Source organism: Sinocyclocheilus rhinocerous, unplaced genomic scaffold (genome assembly GCF_001515625.1).
Source record: "Sinocyclocheilus rhinocerous isolate Xijiao unplaced genomic scaffold, SAMN03320098_v1.1 scaffold2340, whole genome shotgun sequence".
NCBI lineage: Eukaryota > Metazoa > Chordata > Actinopteri > Cypriniformes > Cyprinidae > Sinocyclocheilus > Sinocyclocheilus rhinocerous.
The window spans coordinates 553,389-560,518 of record NW_015646462.1 but is presented as its reverse complement, the minus strand read 5'-3'; positions in this window follow the sequence as shown (position 1 = coordinate 560,518).

Here is a 7,130-nt window from a genome sequence, read left to right as displayed (position 1 = left end):
TGGGCCAGTTTTGGCAAAGATATGGCACAGTGAGCACTGGCTAATGTGGCTGTGAGCCTAAAGTGGCCCTTATATGATGCCACAAATGTGGCCCAGTTATCCTCAAACATATTTGAGCCAGTTTTGGCCAAGACATGGCACAGTGAGCACTGGCTAATGTGGCTGTGAGCCTAAAGTGGCCCTTATATGATGCCGCAAATGTGGCCCGCATATAAAATGACAAATATTGCCCAAATAATTAATAACAATTTGGGCCACTTTTGGCAAATATCAGTCAGCATTGGCTAATCAGTGTGTAAGCCAACTTGTCCCACATTTGACATGGCAAATATGCCCCATATATTATAAAACAGATGAGGACCACTTCTGGTTGTAACACTTGACAAGTGAGGCCACTTCATGGATGTAATGCTTGACACTGGCTAATTGAAATGGAAGCTTGAAATTGTAAATACAGCCTAATAGAATTTGGTTACTTTTAGTAGGATGCAACACAGTTATGCTTTCGGTCAGAGCTCATTTCACACAGCGTGATTGTGAATCGCCGACAGCTCCAGATATTTAGCATGCCAAATATTTTGCGGGAGTCGGCGACGTGTCCGCGATTCCCTCAGATCACGTCTTTGATAATTCACACTGTGTGATTCACTCGCGTGAACGAGCACCGATTTGCCTCCGATGTCTGGCATTTGTCGGCGATTTCGCAAAACCTGTCGGCGAGTGAAAAATCGGGCTAATATCGTGCAGTGTGAACTCGGCATTACTGTCACGGTTTCTGTTAATTTGGACTTTGTTTTCCTTTTGCACCGTTTCCCTTGTTGTGTTGATTGCATTATTCTGTTCAGGTGTCCCTAGTTAATTATCCTTGTTTGGTCTAAGTACTTAAGTTCCTGTATGTTCTTTGAGTTTGTATGGTCTTACGTCTACATGTCTTAATTGTTGCTGTGCTACATTGTGTTTGGATTTACCCTTGTTGGATTAATGACTCATGATATATAACCTTTCATCTTCGTTGTGCGCTCTTTAGCACAGCGTAGCTATGCCACTCACAGACTTGCTGTGTAGGTAGAGTCTGAGTGAGAAGCTTTTAATTCAAACTTGTGAAGAACAGTTTTTAAAGTATTGGAATATGTCTTCAACTTCAAAAATCAACTGTGGTCCACATTAAGGCCAGTTTTGGTTTATTTGGTTGACTTACGTGCAGCAATGCTAATGCTTACTTGAGGCCCAAATCTGGCAAATAGAACCGGACTGCCCAAATGCCATTATTCCATGCAGTATGTGGGCTGGAGCAAGGTGTTGGATCTGGGCCAGAATTAAAATAAATGTGGCCCAGATTTGGGCCAGTTCTGGTTTATTTTATTTATTTATTTTCATGGCTGACATGCGGCCTACCCATGGCTTGCTTGTGGCCCAATTTGGCAAACAGTAGCGGACCGCCTAAGTGCCATTATTCTTCACAGTATGTGGGCCGGGGTCAGGGTGTTGGATCTGGGCCAGAATTTAAATCGATGTGTCCTAGATTTGGGCCAGTTCTGCTTTATTTGGTTTATTCATGGCTGACATTTCCTTTGGCTTGCTTGAGGCCCAAATTTGGCAAACAGGAGTGAACCGCCCAAGTGCCATCATTCTTCACAGTATGTGGGCCAGGGCAAAGTGTTGGACCTGGGCCAGAATTAGAATCAATGTGGCCCAGATTTGGGCCAGTTATGCTTTATTTGGCTTATCCATGGCTGACATTGGGCCGTCTTTTGGCTTGCTCGTGGCCCAAATCTGGCAAACAGGAGCGGACGGCCCAAGTTCCATCATTCCACGCGGTATGTGGGCCAGATGAAAGTGTCAGGTGTGGGCCTGATCTGGGCCTCAGGAATTTTGTTATCTGGGTTGTCAAGTCCACTAAGATGAAGAACGAGTAATTAAGGTCAAACATTCATGTTGGATTTCAACAGATTTTTTTAAATAAAGATGACCATTTTACCAATCATTTTTGTGAAATATTACAGTAACTATGGCAGTAAATGAAAACAAACATATCATCCAGTGGTGTTTCAAATTTGGTGGGGTCTGTAAGATTGTTCAAAAAGTGTCCGACAGTGGCAACCACAGATCACAACACTTCTGAGAGATTAATTGCTGCGAAAGACCCAAGTGACTGTGCAATTCAGCAGAACAGTCAGTTTAAACATTGAACAGATAAATATGTCAAAATACCCATCTTGGCGAGATGAACACAGTCGGTTATGTCTTGAGGGAATATAAACAGCTAAGGAGAAAAACCACAAGTGTATCATTATTAGATGCATTCGATCTTAAGCCCGGGACACACCAAGCTGACAGTCAGCCGTTGGGCAATATCGAGTGGTTTTTGAGTGTTGGTCGGCTTAGTTGGCTCTAGTCAGATGTTGTCAGTTGTTTTTCATTCGATTCTACATATTGAATTGGTGGCGGAGCTCATTGGTGAGAAAGAGAACTCTGATTGGCTATTGAGCTTAGCGAATGAGTGCATGAGAAAAAAAAACTGAACTCATGAAGGCAAACTTTATAAATGACTGTAACATAAACTACTGTTCTCACTGTAGTAGCAGTTGCAATGGCTATTAGCATCGTTGAAAGCTTGTACACAATGGTAAACAAACCATTTTTAATAACTTATCAAACATCTTTTTACCAAAATCATTACTAATATAATGGTCTTTAACGTGTCTAATATCATATAAATTAACTTTAAAGGACACATTCAGCACGTTTCAATGAAGACTTGCATTCTTTGGTGAGGTGAGAAACCGAAAGAACAGCATTTGAAACATATTCCTTTCTCTTTGAGGAAGGCCTTTCTGTTGTCAAGGAGTTTGTTTTTGAATGTTCTGCATTTTTTCAAGATGAATTCTGTCAAAGGATTTGTGGTAAAAAGAGGGATGTAAAGGGAAAGCAATACACCTACACCTCTCTGGAATTTTCTGTGAGTTTAGCGATCTCCTTGGTACATCAATTTGCCTTGTTAATAGTTACAAATCAAATTGTTAATAATGTGTAAGAGAAAAATCTACAGAAATTAAATCTGTGAGATTGATTTATGTATGTAAAAAAATGTGTAATGCTGCATTTGGTAAATAACATCTAACTGTGTAATCAATTGCGTGTCGAGAAGCAATCAGTCATATATTAATGAGTGTGTTTTGTGGAAAAACAACAATCACAGACATTGCATGTATGGAGAAGGTATTCTGTAATTGAAGAATGCATGTACATATATTCAGGATGCTCAAGTTCTGTGTGAAATGTGTGATTTATGGTGATTATTGATTCATGAGTTAAAACTTTATTGTATGTTGTTACAATGAAGATATTGATGATTGTTTTATGACATTGTCTATTCAAGGTCAGGTTATTTGTTTGTTCTCTCCCTTTTCATGTTCGATTGATGTCCTTGGTCTGATGTAACGAGATGTTCTGAAGCCTGTATTCTGGATTTGGCTCGGCCTTCCACTGGTTCTGAATAGGGTTTGGACTGGTGAGCCCCCCCCTTGAGTCTGTTCTTGAATTTTCTGTGAAAAAAAAGACAGTTTTCTGAACTCTGCGAAAGGTAGGAAATTGAATGACTTTTTTCTTCTTCTTTTCCTCGTCAACAGATAAAAGACTATTCAAAGAACTGTTTTTCTTGAAAGACTGAACAATTGAGGGTTGAAATAGAAGGATATCTATTATACTTCATTGAGAAGTGTTGATTTTCCATTGTGTTGACAACTGTGGTTGTATATTAATTGGGTTTTGATACTTGAGTACTGATTGATTTAAAGAAAAAAAAAAGTTAACAGGTGATATAAGTGTTCATATTCGACCTCATTAGAGTGAATTAAATGCTGAGGTAAAGTAAACTAACAGAGAAGTTTATGAACGTACCTTTTTGGAAACCAAGGGAAAGGTTTTATGAGATCTACAAAAACAAAAGAGTGACAACAAGATTTAGAAACCACAATTACATTAGTGAATTGTTTTCATTGTTTCATATTAATTCATGCAACTTACCTGTTGTGTGCTGTTAAAACACAAATATCCAGAGTCTGGGTCCATATTGGCCAGAGAGTAAGCGCTACATCTAAAATTGGTGTGATTCCACGTGAAGTGTCAAGGTATGACAGACCTGTAAGATAACCATCTTCTTTAGCACTTTGGATTTCCATAAGCAAATCCCAGCGTTCACGTAATTTGGTGTGATCTTTAGCTGAAATCTTAGCATAACTGCCCAACCATTGAAACAGTGACCTTTCAGTGATTTCTGCTGCAGCATAGCACTCTTTTCCATTCTTTTTGTAAAGCGAGATTGGGGTTGCTGACATACACTGAGCGGATGCGCTTCTCCATTTCCCCAGATTCCTTTCCCAGCCATTTAGTTATGAGGTCCAATTCCTGGGTTGCTGTGAGGTGAACTTCACGAGCTGCACTGGTGAATGAGGAATACTATGACCAATAATTATCGGGCTTATGATCAAATTGGTACAGTCTTGAACTAACAGGTCTTGTCGTGCTAAATACTGTGCCAAAGATTCTGTCTGAGGTGGCGTGCTAGCTGGAGGAATGTATCGAGGAACATATGACTTAGCATGTGCATTCATGATGGGGCTTGTCCTCCCAATTTCAGACTTCATTGCACCTGCAGACAGATCAGATAGGTTTATTGCAGGTAAGTGCATACTATCAGCCTTCTCAGACTTCGGCTTGTTGTTGATAGACTGTGTACGTGAACTGTCTTTCACAGGTGGACTCCATGTTTCGAAGCTGTTATGTGAGTCAGAGCGACAGGTAAGACTGATAAGAGTGGAAAGGGAGAATGACTCTGAAGGTTGATTTGAGAATTGACATATTCACTGGTACGTTCAATTTAAACTTTCTCTGATTCTGATCCTCCTCTTTCAACTGCAGTATGCATTGCTAATTCAGCATCTTCCAGCAATTGTGCCTCCACTGCGGCTGCATCAGCTTCTCATGGTAACGTAAACACTTCCAAATTAGTGTCTAATCTTACTGTTTCCAGATAATTTTGAGCTTCTCTTGCGGCCTTTTCCATTTTCAGTTTAGCCTCTTGGATGGCATATGACGCTCTCACTTTGGTGTCTTCATCTCTGACCCGGGTACTCGCCGATGACTCGGATGACTTGCCACTTCTAGTGCTGCCCACAGACGACTTCCTGCTTGCTGCCATCTTAACCACTTCATCATCAAATGCTGCCTTTTCACTGTAGTGTTCTCGTGCAGTGTGTCGAAACTCTGATTAAACACCAAGTTAAACCATAGCCAGTGAAGACAGAGTTGTAGTAAGGTTGATCATTTACTGTCACTCTTTAACATGTCTAATGACATAAATTAATTTACGGCATTGCCTCTATGATGGCAATCCGATCCGGACATCATCCGCCATGTTGATGTTATCATGTAACCTCCAACGTAATAACAAACGCAACAACTTAAAAGCAAAAGGTATGAGTGTCAGGTTCAATTAATCTATCTGTAAATATCTTAATATTGATGAAACTTGCTCATTTTGTGGTCTTGTTGATGAAACAGCTGCCTATTTATGATTTACAATACTAATGTGTCCCATACTTTTATCCTTAAAGATATAATTTTTTTTATTACGGAAACCCAAAATCATCATCTCTTGAATATGTTGTTACTTTCTTTATTTTATGTGCACATTTTTCATCCACAAGCAAAAGGGCCTTAAATCTCCTTTGTGTTTTCCTATTTTTCTTGTTGAATTTAACTCTAGTTCATCCCTCAGGCTTATAAATAATTAAAGCTGCAGTCGGTACGTTTTGCCTCTTTGTCGCCATCTCTGTTTGAAAACCTGCAGTTGCAGCTGTTTGCGGAATTATCTTCCTTGCGTGGGTTGTGCGTCGGCATGGCTCCAGCGCGGATGAATCTGATGTTTTGAGGAGTATGTGTGGCTGTCAGTCACCGCACCGGTGTGGATATTCACTTATAGGTGGAAATCCCGGGGGGGTCGGGGGGGACAGGACCCCAGAGGGCATGTTGTAGGATGGCTGGAGAGGAGAAGTTTTGATACTTCTGCCTCAGTGAGGGGACAGAAGGAGAAGATGGGAGTTTTTGCAGTGGGTGTGGTTGGTTTGAAGTCCTGTGTGTGGGGGGGGCTGAGAATTGACTACTGATTGTTCTGGTTTTGTCTGTGAAGAATGTGGCGAAGTCATTAGCTGTTATAGAAGTGGTGGAGGGGGACAGAGGAGAGAATTGAAAGTTTTGAAGAGAACAAAGTCAATAGTTGTGGAACTCCAGTAAGTACGGCTGTCATTTTATTCACTTAAACATCGGATGAAGTGATTATTTTCTCTTTAATACAGATGATTCCAATGTATTTTTCGACGAGTCCGCTATGTTAGCAATAATAATGTTACCTGCTTGAGGGAAAGGGTTGCCATGTTTTCACAACAAAACCCACCCAATTGCTACTCAAAAATATCCCAAAACTTGCCCAAACTATCCGTGTTTCGAGGGGGTCCCAGGTAAAAATTGCATTCCGGGGGCTAAAATACACGTTATTGGGGTCGCTTCAACCCGCGGACATGAAAAACAACCCGCGGCAACAATGTTAAAGTAGCCCAATTCCACAGGAAAACCACGGACTTGGCAACACTGTGACGGATAGTAATGTCTACAATGGACATGAGCGCTATCACTGCGCGACCACAACAGCTTTAAGTTGTCTAATTTGGCACGGTCTTCCTGCTGCACTAATTGTAGCAAGCCATTCCTCTGTGTACACATATCCTTACAAGTACAATTTTAGCTGTATTATTTGTGTCCCCTTCAAAAATTGCTCTTGAGAAATTTTATATTTATTGTCCCCCCCTACTGTTAGACGAAATTTACGCCCCTGTATTCACTGTACTTCACAATCACATATTTTAGCCTACGTCTTGGAATATATGACCCAAATAAGAATTTTCACCGTATATTGTCATCTGAACAAGTAAGTAACAAGTCTGCCAATTTTGTTCTGACCAGCTGAGGAAAAAAGCATTACAATTGTAGGGATTTCTAGTACATAAACGGACACTGCTATGCCCCTATCAGCCATCATGAGTTTTGCTAATCACCCCAGCACATGACTCCAA